Genomic DNA, 15,726 nt, shown 5'->3' with positions numbered 1-15,726 from the left:
ATATGGACTGAGGGTTTCTTTCCAACAGGCATGTAAAACAAATCAGCTGTGTGTACATTACCCTCCTGCAGCACCACTCATGTAGGCTAATTGCCATGTGGGCCAGCACTCCTGTTTTATAGGGCACGCTTTTTAGGGGCCTGTGGTTTCACCTTTGCAAGGGAACTGCCAAGACAGGCAAGCTGGGTGCTGACCTTACGCTGAGAACAGCCCTGCCCAAGCTGGTGTGACCACTGCCGCTGGGGCCCGCGGTGTCAGGTCCCACAGGGGTAGTCCTGCCAGAACGGAGTTACTAAAATAGCACATCAGCTGCTGGGCAGGGTTTTCTGCTGGTGCGAGGATATCTCTTAGGTATTCCTCCTGCGTGCTCCCCGGGCTGTCTCAGTCCTGGAAGGGCAGAATGCCACGGGCACCTGGGGAGGGGGGGAAGCACACGTGGGGACGTAAATCTGAAAGCAGCGTGGGAAGAATAATGTCATACAAACAGCTTGATGCCGGTGTGTCAGCCAGTCCCACGCTCACTCCCGTTACGTCAGATCCCAGTTCCATTCGGAGATATAATAGGGGGGATGAGTCCAGAAGGTCACCAGGTGGTTTGCAATGAGTTAGGCTGGCTTGACGCTGATGGACCATAAAGTTCTCCATCCCCACTCTTTTTAAAGATGCTACAGGGCTATCTATCTCCTGGTGTTAGCACTAGCAGCTTCCACCCCAAATTTCCTGGCACTGGGGCTCTTAACTGCCCACTGAACTGCCAGGACAAGTTAAAAAATATGGTTGGAGAAATGATGGCTGTCAGGTCTCAGGAAATGACAAAAGCTTGCAAGGGGTCCAACACCCCCAAAAGAATGTGGGATAATGTGCCCTTTTTCTTCCTCAGCTGCAGTCAGGAGGTCTGATTGTTCATTTGAATAAATGAATAGCACAGATATGTTTGTGAAAGGACCTTTGCAAAAAATGGTTTGAACCAGCTCCAAGTCAGTTCAGGAAATCCCGAGCCGAGCCAGATGCTTGTATTTTGACAACACTTGCTGGGCAAGAACTGGCCTATAGGCACTACAGAATAGATAGTTGGACTGTTCTCTATTAATGGTTTTCCCGCTGCAGGAGCATGGCTGTGATGTGTTTTATTAAGGTCAATTCCAGGCCTTGTACATTGAGTAGATCTACAGCAATACAAGCTAGCACACTGGTGTGCTACAGCTGCCTGCAACTCCTGCAGCCACACTACTTTGCATAGGGTATGTTTACACACCCACAGTCATGACTACAACAGTGCCTAAACTTGTGGTCAAGCGTTGTCAGAGTTATCAGTGTCATTTCTGAATGAAGCCTTAAATCTAGTTTAAATACAAATCTCTAAATCTGCATTTTGGCTCTTAAAGGGTGGTGGTTTGGCTTTCAAGATGCTAAGCATGTTGAACTATGTTTTACTTTGACCACAACTGCTGCCAATGACATTACTTCTGTTACGTGTATGTACATAGTACAGACCTCCTTCAGCTCACCTTTATCTGTACTGGTACTAATTGTAGAAGGAGGGTAGTTTCCATGTTGTATGGAAAAAAGTGGTTTCTATTGGGGATGATGGAATACTGGCAAACATTGGTGGTGTAACTGAAGATGAGGTGTGGTTTTTGTGTAAGTGCTGTGAAACCTGGTTGTGAGAGTACAAGAAAAGCGACTTCTGCTGCTGTTTCATTTGTTGCTGGGTCTTGTGCATTTGCATTGGTGATATTTCATAAGTAGTATTTTAAACCATTTCACAAGAAATCTGTCATTCACAAGAAACCTGTCATCTTTTAAAGTGTGGAATGGCCTGGGTAAAGATGGCAAGCCTGTTGAGATGCAAAAGATTTCATTCAGCAGCAGCTGTGCATGAAACTCACCGTGCCAGTGGCTGCACAAACCCACTTCTCTGTTCTCTGTTAAGTGCATTGCCCATAAATTCTTTCCCTTCTGGAGAATAAAATTAACATAACTCCAGATAGCTAATATTTTTATGTGCAGGGCCCATCAAGTTTATGAATGCACAGACTATCATGCTCATGAGTGCACACATCATCGAGTTTATAAGCAGAGCACATAACAGTTATGCTCACAGCACATAAAGTTTATCTCTCGGTATATAAAACTCAGTTATGAAAAACAAAAGCTGAAGAATTACTTCAAACCCTTTTTTTTCCCTTTCCCTTCCAACTTACATGTGTTACATTAAATGGTAAAGGAATTTGGCAGAAAATAAACCCCGTTGCGTTCCAGTGTGTGCTGTCTGTAGCTGGGCTTAGATCCTGAGCGATGCCCGATTTTTACCCTATAAGTCCAGTCGTTATCAATGTATTGAACTATGATGATTACAGGTGCACAAATAACCTAATACACTTTTGGTCTGGTGGTGTTCAGTGGACTGACACTGCCAGGCTTAAGGAGTTTGGTCACAATCAGTGAGAACTCTCACGGCTAGATCAATGAGTGGTGCAGTTCAGTGAGGCAAGAATTGAGCGCCGGTTCTTTTGGCTTGCCGGTGATGACACACTGTCTACAAAAGCACCTGCAAGTACTACAGCAACGTAAACCAACAGAAAACTACTCGAGTGACATAACAGCTTAAAGCAATTCTATATAGAGAGTTCTAAGTTTCCTGGAAAGCACTCAGTGTTCGAATCTCACCCAAGGCATCCCTGTGCGGGGAAAAGAGAGGCTCAGCCCATTGACTGGTCCCTGAGTCAGCCATGGTTTGTGGCAGTATAGAACTGTTGGAGAGGGTTCAGAGGAGGCCACGAAGATGATTAGAGGGCTGGAGCACCTGCCCTACAAAGAGAGGCTGAGGGAACTGGGCTTGTTCAGCCTGGAGAGGAGAAGGCTGCGGGGGGACCTCACTGCAGCCTTCCAGTACCTGAAGGGAACATACAAACAGGAGGGGAATCAACTTTTTAAAAGGGTAGACAATCGCAGGACAAGGGGGGGTGGACTAAAGCTAAAGGATGGAAGGTTTAAATTAGATATTAGGGGGAAGTTTTTTACAGAGAGAGTGGTGAGGTGCTGGAACAGGCTGCCCAGAGAGGTGGTGGATGCCCCATCCCTGGAGGTGTTCAAGGCCAGGTCGGATGGGGCCCTGGGCAACCTGTGTAGATCGAGGCCTGGAGGTTGGTGTCCCTGCCTGTGGCAGGGGGGTTGGAGCTCTATGATCCTTGGGGTCCCTTCCAACCCAGACTATTCTATGATTCCCAATTTGTTTGTGATGGTTTCTTCCCTAACATCCCTTAGTTCTTATGCCATTTTTACAGTATTTTTACCTACCAGGTGGAGCTTGAGTGACTTTAGTCATACACACCTTTGTTGTGATTGGAGTAAATTTTCCTCACTGTGTGCTTAAAGGCATAGGCTAGAAGAAAGGAAGAGTGCATGCTCAGTGAGGAGTGGTCTCACCTTGGAGGTGGGTAGCTTTGGAGATGGTGGTGTGTTTTGGTATTAAAATGAGATTATAACAAGCAAAGTTTACCCGAAGGACATGATCTTGACAGAAAATGAGGAACTGCTGGCTCAGGCCTGGCTCCAGGTAGCAACTATGCACCTCACCAGTACCATAGCACTACCAGGTTCCCACACAGTCCAGAGCCTGGCTGTGGTACCTCCACACCGCTCCACCATCCATGTAGTTTCTCTCAGGGTCAACACACCAAGCTCTCCTGATGTTGCCAACCTCTAAGGTTGCCTAGGGAACTTTTGTGGGGTGGGTTCCTTGCACATCAGCCACACTCCCCCCTGGAAGGTTCTTCAGTGCTGTACCTTTTCTTAAAAGGTGGACAGAAGTTTAATTTCTAAGTCATCTCCAGCAATTATTCCACAGTATGTCACAGTGGGTCTTTTCACAACAAGCCTCAACTGAATTTTGTACGTATTGACAGAGGAGGTTTTTTAAGATACTACCTCAGGTATGTGACACTGGACTGCTGTAGTCAAATTTCAGGCAGACCACAATTTTGAGGACTTCCAGTTAAAAATTGTAACAAAGTTAAATGAAAAGCACATAGAAAATTCAAAGTGCCTTAAAACTAAACTGTGAATGCTTGTATCAAAATCCCACTAACTTCAGAGAAAATCCCAAATCTGTTAGTTTTTAAGCTGGCTTTTTTAACACAACCCTATCTTTGCTGTGGCCAAGATCCATCTGTAGTAGTATATAAAAAATGTAATAATTATTGTAACACATGTACTCTGACTTTTTAAGTTTATTCTAAGTGTGTAGTATCAAATGTAAATCCCATATTTAACACCTAGAAATCTGAATTAATACATTATTTGAAAAACTAGAGTATATTCATTTAATAAAATACAAATTAAACAGTGCCAACTATATATATGGAAGACTAATTAAAAAACAGTTCTCAAATTTACACAGATACTTTATCACTGAAATGGATAGAGTGTACAGTTTTCTCTCCTAGGTGGAACAAGAGTACAGAACACTGTGTTACTTAGCTCTTCTGTTTATAATTACTAACTCTCCCTTCCTGGTACTTAACTACTCTAGATACTACTCTTAATTGCTAGGTTAATGCCAGTAGCCACTGAGCAGAGCACGTACGTCCTCAGTAGATTGAAAAGCCAGCTACCCTGATCAAATGCTCAGCTAGGTGAAATAAGATGTCATATTTGTGTTGTGCTATGGGAAGTCACTAACTTTTTATTGAATTAGGCAGAGTCCTAATACTACAGAATGCCACAGGACGTGTCTAAGATGTAAAGCAAGGGCTGATAGCATTACCCCAAGAAAGCATGGCAGGAGCACCATCTTCTGAAAGCCTGAGGCCCAAGCCAAGTCTTACAGACTTTTGCTGAGACCAGAACTGTCTGTACCACCTGACTCCATCTCCTACACTCTAGAGATGTATTTTTCTCCCATTTGTACCTGTCCCCTCACCCACAGTAAAGCTCCTCCTCGTCCTCTCACTTTCAGTGAGATGTTTGGTTCCTCTGGACCTTGGCAGCAGTGATGATGACATGACAGAAGAGATGCTCTCCCCACTGGAGGCACAGGTGCCCAGAATTCGGATGCCAACATATGACAGAGCAAAACACTTCAGTTAGACTGTTGCTGTATTAACTAGAGAAGCAGGAACTTTGGGGAATTTAGCAAAGTTTCTACTGTATATAAGCAACTGTGATTCTTCAGACATTCGTAATCTTGCTTGGGGAGGATAATAAGAAGGGTGGAGTCTTCTTAGGCCCTGGGGAAAGAACCAAGTCCCAGTTTCAAATAGGTCCCAAAGACTGTTCAATAAGCATGACATCGAATATAAACGATTAATGCACACGGTATGGAGTCACTGAGCCCAGACTGCCTTGTACGTGGGATGCAGAGCCATACTCTGCGCATATGGAATGCACTGTGCTTGTGTGCCTGGCGGTCAGAGCCTGGAGCACTCCTAATACTAGATCTGGGGTCAATCCAAAAGGAACAGACAAACTCTGACACTAGGGCAGTGCCCACATTGATTACTAAGACCTGCTTCTAGAAGACTGAGTTTCCAGCTAAAAGTCTAAGGATTTTACAGAACTTTAAACTAACTTATTTCTTCTTAACTTCATCCTGAGAAACAGCTGAAACCTTCCTGGATGGGTTTTGGGGGCAGTTTGGGGTTGTTGGGGTTTTTTTTGTGTGTCTAGAACATTCAGGCTGAGGCAAGCATCCAACTAATCCTTGTTTGTTTGTTTTCCATTGTTTATAAGTTTGCCAAGCTGCAACTACTTGGAAGAAGTTTTCTGTCCTGGGTGTTGCTTCAGGCTGATTTCTTTCTTTCTTTCTTTTTAATAAAGGGGAAAGAATAAGGAGAAGTTGGGGTTATTTTGGAAAGGGTTTGGGAAATTTATAAACAACTGCAAATCAAACCTAAGTTTAAAAGGCTGAAAACAGCAGAAAAATATTTCTAGCTTAGATGTTCACAAGAAAGACCTTTTTGTTGTTTTTTTCATGTTGCTTTTCAGGGCAATGAAATCAGTGTATAATAAATTATAGTCAATATTCCAGCTCTGTATAATTAATTTTTACCCAAACCCCAGATGGCCCTAAGCATCATCTACTTCTTAGACAAAGAGACAACCATATACAATTTTTTACAGGCAACAGACCAGTCACTGTATGCGTTCCACAGAAGAAAAAAATATATGTGTAAGAGTTACTTCTGAATTTGGGATGTTTTCCAAGCATTTGTTTTTCTTTTTCCCAGCAGAGTATCATAAACTACGAAAGCATGGCTTTCTACAACAACTTCCCATTGTATGGGGAAATTCTGTCAGTGGCTTTGCCACAGTTAGTTCTGAGAGAAAAAGTGTCAAGTCACCGCTGCTTCAGAGCCAATGGAAGCACCTTATGGTTTTGACATGACTCCCAAAGTACATCTTCTTTTACACATTTCATTTTATGGTTAATAGGGAGAATAAACACATTACTTTAAATAAAATTAATAAAATCAAGCTTTTTGTAAATGAATCATATTCCTAGTCAAGGTTTCTTGTCTGCCACAGACCCATGGGACACAGATCACAGTGAAGGTCTAGACCTTACATACTACTGATGGCTCCATCAGCCCTCCCTAACTGCCTCATCGTCTGAATACCATCCCTTTCCAGTCCCCTGCTTGGCCAGGAGAGACACGGGGGCTTGGACCTACCATCCCAGAAATGGCAGGTCACCTAAAGCAGAAACCTCAATGGCAGGAGGCGAGTTCATGAACAGTTAGAACCAAGTAATCCTTTCAGGCCATTGCTAAGGGTGTAGGGTAACTTTATGATGAGAGTAATCAGAACTACAGCTGCTTGACCTGCACATAGCACTATAAACAATTTCAGCTATAGCTCACCTAGAAAGAACAGTGGCTTTTACTCCATCGACAAAGATGTTTCAGTTTTGAGTAACTGCAGCATCAAAATAATAATTTGATTTTCTTGAGACAAGATTTTTTTTCTTCTCCTTAATGGCCCCACAAGTCACATTTCATCTTTTGCATCATGCTTATGGACATTTCATCCAAAGACTTACTGGAAAATGTATTTCCCTTCATGCTCTCTAAGTAAATAGTAACAGATTTGGCTAAAGCTTCCCAGTAACTCTCAAGTTGAAACAAAGCTCCAGTGCAAAAGGACTTTTTTCAAATTATGAAAAAGGGAAATTAAAAAGGGTACTCAGCTACAACCTCAGCTAACACAGTTCAGTCCAGCAAGCATTATCATCTGGTGAATGTGCGAACAGCTGAGGTAAGATGGGCATCTTCTATACAGTCTGTTTTCAGGTTACCTTTATGCAACTGAAGAAAAATGTTACTTCAGGCTGCACTGTTGTATTATGCAATGTTCCACCATACATCTAAAAGAAGTTCTGAGTATACACAGGAAGGAAAGTACATTTTCTTCCTTGCATCTGAAGGTCATGCTCCTTCCTGCATTACTACCTCCCACATTTGCACTCATCTGTTCTAACAGTGGCAGTGTCCACCTAAAGAAAACCCAAAATATTTAGGACAATTCATGGAGATTTTCCTCTTCTTTTTGGAGAAGGATTTTCAGGGTGGCCTCTTCTACAAGAAGATAGCCTTTCCTCCACCATGTGCTCTATTTTTTTATCTTGCTTTCTAAGCTAATTCTCTCCCTCTGCTCAGTGATACACTTTTGTAGCTAGCAGCTGTCCCAGTGATCACCAGCAGAACCCTCAGACACCAGCATGCCTGCCCCTGCAGAGGGCTGGTGTTAGGTTTTTACACACGGGTGACCTACTTCACTGCCTAACTGGTTTTGACAGTATTTTCCAGCTATATGGATTAAGATTTTTTTCTTCCTGAAGTCACCGGTCTTTCTCCTAACCTTTCATGACTCTGAATCATGTCATAATGGTAAAACTCATGGGCTCTTAATCTCTTCTATAGTATTTGCATGAAGAACTGCTATACTAGGAACTTAAAACTCTAGTTCTGTATCTGGTTTTCAGTATTGGGTTTCCAGCAGCAGCTGACAGAGGATGCCTGAGGAAGAGCTTATGAACAAGGTAAGTGTGTAGTCCCCAGGCACTCCCAGTGTCCAGCAAATGGTGGTTTGGAGGCTTCTGTATTCTGGACCGTGAGTGATGTTTTCTTATTTAACAGTCTCTATATTTAACTAAGTTTTCTTCTGTTATTTTGTTTGGATGGTTTTATCTTGCAGCACTTTACAGTGTCTTGCAGGAAAGCGTTCCACAACTTAAAATGATACAGAGAACCCATTTTTTTTGTTTTGTTTTGGACTTGCTTCATCCCAGCTTCATTAATATTCTTAGCTCTCATACTGGAAACAGACAGTAAGAATGTCTCCATCTCCATCTTTTCTCTGCCACTGGTGATTTTGTAAACTTCTTTTGTATCTCACCTCAGTCATCTGTGTTTCACAGTTAAGAGCCCGTAGGCATACCCCATGCAGAACCACACTGTTTCTTTGGTTATCCTTGTCAAACCTCTATGAGTCAGTTCCAGTTCTATTATGTCCTTTTGCGAGATGTAAAGAACTGTCCATACTACTCAATATACAGAGAACTATGGATTGATACCAGGGCGGCTGTGCTACAATGTTCTCTGTTCTGTTCTCTGTTTCACTCTTAATAACTCCAAATAATTGATTTCTTTTTTCTGAATAAAAGTGAATATTTTGCTGGTGTTTTCATAGAAATATTCATCAGAACCCAAAGATCTTGTGTGTGAGTGGAAAACCAGCTGACAGCCCATCTCTGTATATATAATTTTTCCCCCATGTGCACTACTTTACACAACTACATCAAATTTTATCTGCTGTTTTATTATCCAGTCACTCAGTCTTGTAAGGTCTTTCTTCATTTTTTTCAGTCAGCCCTTTAACTGCATCGCAATTTGTCCTCTAACTTTCCTTTACCTGAATAGCTTAGTATCATTAGCAATCTGTGATATCTCACTGCTCCCTCTCTTTTTCCAGATCATTTATGAATACATTAAGCAGCACAAGTCACAGCACAGGTCCCTGCAGACTCCTCTTGTGATCTCCCTCTTCTATGAAAACTGACCTTTTATTTCTGTTTCCTGTCATTTAGCCATTTTTTGATTAATTCCTCTTGCTTCTTATTACATAAAGGTGCTTTTTTTTTTTTTTTTTTAAATGCAGCTTCGTCTAGGAGCCTCATTGCCCCTGGAAATCCTGGTGGTAACCCTTAAACACAAGATATGCCTTGTCCACAAGTATGTTAACATCACCAAAGAATCACAGACCCTACCACAAAAGCTGTGTTATCTTCCTCAATAAATCATATTTATATATGTGCCTAGAGATTCTGCTCTGTAGGACGGGTATTACTGACTTGCCCAGCACCGACAACGCAAGAGGCTCACTTAGGTAGTTGCCTTCCTCACCCGGTTAGCAAGGGAAGGGCTACATGCTCTAGTTAGTACTTGAGCTTTGCAACACCTGAGTTCCCTTAGAACTCCTGGGCAGAGGCCACCTGCTCCCCATCATGTCTTGCCTGTTTTATCCCCTGGTTCTCTAACCTCTTCTGCCCTGCCCTTAAGTTTGAGATGGGTCTCCTAAATTCCCCAGTGTAAAGTCCAGGCATGGCTTTCTCTATGCTGCTGCACTGTGAATACATCTTCTTAGAGGAATGCAGCCTTTTCTCCTATGGTCTTGCTTTCTCTGAGCGCTCCTTCTATACCTTAGTGTTCCTGTGACTTACAGAAAAGGACTTGGGGTTTTGGTTTTGTTTTGGGGTGGGTTTTTGGGTTTTCACACTGAGGACTGCAAATTTTACAGTTTTGTTAAGAATTTATTTTTCCACAATATTTTTATAGTTACCAACTTGGACATTGTCATAGAGAATCTTGCAACACCCAGTGTCAATCTTTAGCACTAGGAAAAATTACCATTTATCTATTTTGTTCCTGATTCTATAGTACCTCTTATTCAGGACAAGTCCTCACCTGTCACTGTTTTCTTTTCCTGACAGACTCTTTTTATATTTTTTGATGTGTCTACATCACTTGTTTTGTTTTAGCCACTGTTGGCTGTCACCCCCTACATGCTTCATAAAGTTATTTTCCATATTTGCTAATTCTTCTGAGGGGAGCAAAGCTCAGTGCAATTTTTAGTCAGTTCAAGCATTTTTAATACTATCTCATGACATTTATTCTGAGGGAATTCCTTTTAAAGTTGTGCATTTTTGCTGGAAAAAGAGTTAGTTAATCTTTAAATTGCCTTAAAATTCCTTGACCAATATTATCTAGTTTATGGGACTATCTGCATTTAGTTTCCTGCCTTCCTGTCACCATTTCCTGCTTTTTCAACACCTTAGCTTGCAGTACTGCTGGATCATCTGGCACAAATAAAATTGGGTATCTCTACATCTCCTGTGATGCATCAGGTCACAGTATTTTTACCCTCTTCAGGGGACTCCTCATCATTCTGCCACTAAGTTAAAACTAAAAGCTCTATAGGCATCAACGGCACAGAATCTTGTTCTTTTTACTTTCTAGAGCCTGAATACAGTCCCTTTTAATTCACATGAACAAAGAATCTGCATTTGAATTCTTCTACTCGATGTATCTTGTTTCCAATTCTTCGACCAATTACTTTCATTGTACGTCCCTTAATTTGAATGATATATTACTTTAGACCTTCTGTATGAATTTTTCCCTCAGCTTTGTTTCATCTTGACTAGGTTTTTCCACCTTGATATTAGAACAAGTAAGTGTGTTGTCTTCTGTAGCCTTTTCCTGTTTACATACATGCATAGTTCTCCTAAGTCTGATATACTTCCAAGGATAAGTTTTAATAAGAAAGAAATTTCTCTGCGATGGGTAAAGTTTTGGAAAACAGGGATAAGATTTCATGTGTATGTTGCCCCTCTATGTGGTACAGAGATTTAAAGTTCTTTGTTATTATCTTCCTCATTTCTGTGGCATTCAGAAAACACTACACTTAGGTGTTCCAGTGCTGGGATTTGGCGTGATTTCTCCACCAAAGATAATGAATTTCAATACCCTCCCTGTTGTTTAGTGTATCAGTTAAAATTACTTCTTCAGCTGACTCCTCTGTGCTACTTTAGGAGTGAAGAACAGCTTTTCCACTCAAAAACAATTCCCAATTTATTAAGCATATGCTTATATAAACCATGTAGTGCTCTGAAAATTGTCCAATACACGAACAATATTTGAAATTACTGTTTTATTAGACTTAATAATCTCTGATCTCTTTCAGTAGTATGTACTCCATATTGTTCTGTTGGCAAGTAATGAACTTTCAAGTACATTTCTATTGTCATAACTTTGTATTACCTGGATGACTTCTCCCATTGAATTTCTTAGGTAGACTGGTGTTCTCTAAGCAAAGGCTTCAAAACTATCAAAAAAGCAGGGGGGGGAAGTATTTTCAACTTCCCTATGGTCATTTACCCAATTGGTACAGACCAAATCTTGCTTATTCCATGTTATGAATGCTATCATTCTATACCAATTCATGCATAAATTTCAGCTCTTGGTTGAGGCAAATATAGACATCTGATTATTTTAAATAATTCAAACGTATTTGTTAAAATAGTGTCCCAGAGGAGATCGGGTACATCCAGAAAACAATAGTATGCATCATTCTGATGAAGTTAATACATTTTTTCTAGTTTCAGTTTACCTTCACCTGCTACTAGGTGTTGCTAGTTCAGTTCTAGTTCAGGCCCAGCAAAACTTGAAAATGTTGGGGTTTTTTTTTCCCCAAGAAAAATGACTGAAGTTAAAAGTCAAGTTTGGCTTAAGTTAACTCCACAAGTAGAATTATACCCAAGATGAATTCCAGCAAAAGTGTACCCTTTTAGTCTAGTTCTTAGTGAGCAAATCAGGAATAAACATAATATATTCATTTAATCTTATTCTTGAATAAGTGCATGACCCAACAACTGTAGTAATTATAAAAGCTAGGTAATAAAGGACTCTAGCTTCTAGGAATTAGAACAAAACAAAACAAAAAAAAAACCCAGAAACAATACCACAAAACCATAACAAAACAGCAACAACAAAAGAGGGAGGGGGTTATAAAAGAACTACTGTAGGGGAGAGAAATACTCAATATGATTTTTTTCATTAAAATACCTCCGATTCTTTTAACTCTGGGATCTACCAGCACCTCCAAGTTACTAAAAAGTGAAGAAAGCCACAGAAATACCTCCCAAATTCCTCTATATGGCACAGTAGCAATACACACACACATCGTGTGTCAAGCCTATCTTCACCTCCATCACGGCCCACTGCTACATAAACACCCTTGCAGAGACACAAGCTGTCTCCAGGTACCTTTGGAGGGAGTAAGCTCCATGTTTTGCCACAGGTAGCAGCTCTCAGCCCAGGCGTGGGGACAGGTGAGCTGGCTTCCCACTTAGGAGTGTGTGGGCACCAGAGTTCCTCTGAGAAATCTCTGACCCCTCTTCCCTTTTCGTTCCTTCTGCATCTTCACTCTGGAGTGTGGCTGGTGCAAGCAAAACATGGTTGCAGTTCCCTGAAGGACATCCCGTTGGCCAAATGAAGCCTGAAATTTTCAGTCTCACCCTTTGTCCAAATTCAGAGTGGAGTTTTCAAGTGGACAGAAAACAGCACACTCCTGACAATGGGAGGACTCACTGCCAAAATTCCAGCCTTTACACTGAAGTTTGAACTATTTAACTGATTTTGCTGAAATCTTCCAAAATAATTCAAAATGAGGTGGATACTCGGTGAAGAAAATTTGTAACTTGGATCACTCAAAAGAAATCAGTTTTGATCAATGGTGCTAGTTAGGCCTGTCACTGTTAACATGACAGAAACAAGTAATACAAGAGATGATGACTTGGTGACTCATGATCTTCCCCTCAAAGGGTTTTATTTGACTCTGATAAACTACTTTTTTCTATCTTGAGATGTAAAAACTTGAGAAAAGTGGTTAAAAGGAAAAGGGATTATCACAAGAAAGTAACAATAAAAATTGGTGTCAGACTTCAGCAAGCTGAACTGAAGAGATGAGATGGGTATTTGGCCAGAGCATCTCTAATCACTGCATCAGCTCAGCCACATCTGCAACTCTTTTATTTCAGCCAACAACCTCACTAGTCCACCAGAGCACACCTTGCATCAGAGGTCATGGTCACGAAGGAGACATCCAGTACTGGCAAAGAGAACTGCACTGAGAGCGTTGAACTGTCAATACAGAGACCGTATTTGGACACCGCACTCATTGGGAGCCACGGTGCTCCGGAGCAGTTTGTTTGTGATGATCTGTGTTGCTAGGCAGATGGGCAGCTACAGCCTGTACCCACGGGAGCTTTTTCTGGACATGAGACTTCAGTTCCTAGAAATGAGTAACTGAAGTACCTTTAAAAAAAGTTTCCTAAGAATGATAAACACTTGATTGTGAAAGCGATGGCACGAAGAGCAACATACTCAGAAGGCAACTATATTGTCTAGGCTAGTATTTTTTTCCTTCAAGCTCTCCTTTCCTGGGGTAAAAAGACAAAATCAAAAAAATCCACCTGTATCTGCCTCACAGTACCTAGTAACTGTTGACTACCTGTAATTGAAGTTAAATACTCCTCTTTACACTCACTGTTTTCATTCTCTCCTCTCTGAAACAAGCACTGCAGAATGTGGAATAGCTTTGACATTGCATTTCTCCCAGAACAAGATATGGTCCATCTTACAAGAGCCTGCACTGTTTTTTGCCAAGCCTTCGGTACACACTCAAGGAAGGGTGTGTCACAGAAGAGTAAAACACACCTCATTCAACAAAAAGAAGCAGCAGTATCTTTTATTCAAGTAAAAATTACATTTTGATGGAATTCAATGGAATTTAACAAAGTTTAACAATGGTTCAGTAGGTTGCAAATCCTGATTTAGGGCTCCGGAAAGAACTACTGTCAAAGATATTAGCAAAGGTGGGTTTCATATGATGTTGCTAATGACTCTAATAAAGTTCGATGGCAAGCTTCACTCTCTTATAAACTACTGCATGGAAGAAACACACAAAGGAAAACTGAGTCAGAATCGAGTTAGAACGATTTGCACAGAGACTGGTGACAAAAAAGTGTAAGGAAGACCCTCCTGTTGAGTCATGAGGTTCAGAGTGGACCCCCCTTGTTTTCTAAACTCCTGATGGAGCTTAGGTGCAGCTAGGTCTAATCCTAGTCTCAGGCTTGGACAATGGTTTATATAAAAAGGAATAGGAGTAATCTATACAAAAATTGCATAATTAATATTTAATTACTACATGGATTAGTAATCATAGAATCATGGTTGGAAAAGACCTTCAAGATCATCAAGGCCAGCCATCAGTGCTACACCACCGCAACCTCTAAACCATTTTCCGAAGCAGAGATGCCAGCATTAATGCTGATGCTTCATTAGCATTAATTCCACATGCTACCTGTCACTTCTCAAACATCTACCATTGGCAAAATGTCTCTCTGCCTTGAGAAACAACCTTGAGAGGTGTCCCAGCTCAAGGGCAGATCACCACGCTGTCTAGCAGGGAGAACTCAAAGGTGGCTCACTCAGGTTGTCATATTTATGGAATAAAGTGATTGGTTGGCAGTTAAATTACATGTGATGGGAAAGGTATAGAAGACTCCTTGCACTCGCAGCTTTCTTTGTTCCTTGATAAATGAGCCTTGGAAAAGCCACCCACTACTCACGTGTCAAATTCCATCATCCATGTTCCAAGCTCATAATGTCCCACTCATGTGGCTCGCTGTGCCACTCCACTCCTTTGTGGGTTTTCAGAGAACAGACTGAAACTAGAGGAGTTCCTGGCCCAGCCTGTACCAAACTACCGCTGCTCTAAGGGGTGAAGTGCATCATCACAGGGCGTGCAGTGCTGAGGTGGCCTTCAGTACTGAGGTGTGCATAGAGGTGAGAAGGAAAAGGACAGAACCATCTTCGTGGCTTTACACAGCTGAGAGGACTGAATGCAGCCTTGGAGCACTGCCAGACTGCTTCACGTGAGCTGCGAGTACTTCCCTCTTGTCACTCCTGCAGTCCCTTCATGCCCAGGAATGGCACCTGCACGCTGTTGCCAGGGTGTGATACCACCACTAATAGAGGCTGCATTTTGTATTTTTTAACTGTGTGAAGCTTAAGAAAAGGCACCTTTAGATTGCTACTTCTAAATACCAATCTTTTAACCCAGTTATGTCCACTGGGCAGTAGAGTTAAAATGCAAAGAACTTTAGAGCCATTGAAAGACTTAATCATTCTCAAATTTCTTCTAGATGAGTTTGTATTATCTGCTTTCACATAGAACAGTAACAAAAATGCTAGGAAACTAGTCTTAAAGCTCCGTCCAAGAAAACCAGCTCTAGCAATCAGGCTTCAAAGATATGTAACACCACCAATGAACAGTTCTCCAGTTGTCTAACTTGGACCACCTAAAGCTTTTTTGGAAGACAGCATTCCACAGACAAATTTGTCTTGACCCTTCAGCTGTGCACTTTATGCACATTTGTTACAGTAGAGCCAGCTTACAGTAGCTCCGTGGCCTAGTTCCAGATTTATTTTTGTTCAGGTTTTCCATGGTTCCGTTATTTTAATTTCTAGTACTTGAAAACCAAAAATCTACCCAAATCCACTGCTCCCCCACCAGGAATTAACAAACTCCCACTTTTTAAACTGGTGGGACTGGCGTTGCAGGTCTCTGAAGCTGGCTTGTGCCTGTGTCATCTCAATGCAATGG

This window comes from Gallinula chloropus (genome assembly GCF_964237585.1).
Source record: "Gallinula chloropus genome assembly, chromosome: 1".
NCBI classification, from domain to species: domain Eukaryota; kingdom Metazoa; phylum Chordata; class Aves; order Gruiformes; family Rallidae; genus Gallinula; species Gallinula chloropus.
This window is presented reverse-complemented; position numbering follows the sequence as displayed.